This window comes from Schistosoma mansoni, chromosome 3 (assembly GCF_000237925.1).
Source record: "Schistosoma mansoni strain Puerto Rico chromosome 3, complete genome".
In the NCBI taxonomy this organism is placed as follows: domain Eukaryota; kingdom Metazoa; phylum Platyhelminthes; class Trematoda; order Strigeidida; family Schistosomatidae; genus Schistosoma; species Schistosoma mansoni.
The window spans coordinates 15,440,929-15,442,317 of NC_031497.1; the positions used below are offsets into that span (position 1 = coordinate 15,440,929).

At 31.9% G+C, this 1,389-nt stretch overlaps 1 non-coding gene across 1 annotated transcript; it reads left to right on the forward strand.

The window, feature by feature from the left end:
* The first annotated feature begins 863 nt into the window (after nt 1-863).
* Nucleotides 864-930, forward strand: Smp_tRNA_01122_Gln_TTG.1.1. Its single transcript has one exon. It is a non-coding gene (tRNA).
* Nucleotides 931-1,389: the final 459 nt, after the last annotated feature.

Sequence of the window (1,389 nt, forward strand, 5' to 3'; positions counted from 1 at the left end):
CACAAATTATTGAAATCAGAGCGAAATGTTTATGCTGTATTTGTATGAGAGTGAGAGGCTTCTTTTATATATCCAATAAGCTTATTTTTCTTTTTTACTGACTACATAAATACGAATGATTATTCACTTGTTTATTTCAAATGGTAAATAGAATCAAGGTCACTTGTAGTGCTTTATGGTGAGAAAATGTAAATTTCATTTAGATCATCTAAATACATTTCTGCAAATATGAATTCTGATAACATTGGTTTTTTTAGCTGGGTCGTTTTGTTATTCAGAACGAATTTATCAGCTTCAACTCGAAGTTAACTTTAAAATGAGCCTTAGATCACAGTAGAATACAAACCACTCATGAATGTAACACATCAGTAAAGTGTAATAAGAAGACGGAGATTATCAGAACTATGTGATTTATTAGCGCAATACATTTCGAACAATCTGACCACACATGTACTTGTGTATTCAAAAACAGTTTGTTCTCACCTTAAACCTATCCTGGTAATATTAGCTTATTATCCAGAGTGATTAGGTTTCAAATTGTTTTCACATTATTATTATTACTATTATTATTATTATTATTATTATACTTGTCTCGTCTTACCCCCCATTTCTAGTCTACTTGACCTTTTACTTTTATATATGAATGTTCTTAACAAGTATATGTGTGATCGGATTGCTTGAAATGTATTGCGCTAATATATCACATAGTTCTGATAATCTTCGTCCTCTTATTACACTATCGAAATTTATCAAAGAGATTGATTGCTTTAAACATCAAGAAAGATTCCTCTATCAATCCGTGATTTTCCTTCAATCAAGTTTCTTTTGATAAGATTCTCCAAGTGAACAACAAATATCAGGACTCAGTGGCCGAGTGGATAACGCGATGGCGTTTGAAGCGAAAAGTACTGGGTTCGAGTCCCAGAATGAACATCAATTCCGAGATACAGGTACATCCAGCTGACGAGTCCCAAATAGGGCGAAACGCGCGTCTTGGATTCTACTGCTAGCCACTATCCATCTTTGCCTAACAAACATATTAGTTAATATATTTTATTATTTACTAAATATTACAGTTGTGTTATTTTTTTTCATTTGAATCAAATTTCTTTAGGATGATGAATCTCGATAACTTCATTCTTTTTCAGTTTTACTTAAAATCAATGGAACAGTTGTCACGCTTTGTCAGTCAAACCATTGAACAATAAGATTTTAATTATCTGAAAGTCCTTAAATAAACTCATGATGTGATTTTGAGTGAGCACTTCTGAGGAATCTCATACTCGAACAAAAAACTTTTCACTACTCTCTATCTTCCAGCAATACACCAACATGAGATCAATCAAAGACAAATATAATATACAATATTTTGTCAAAATGAGCAGTTCA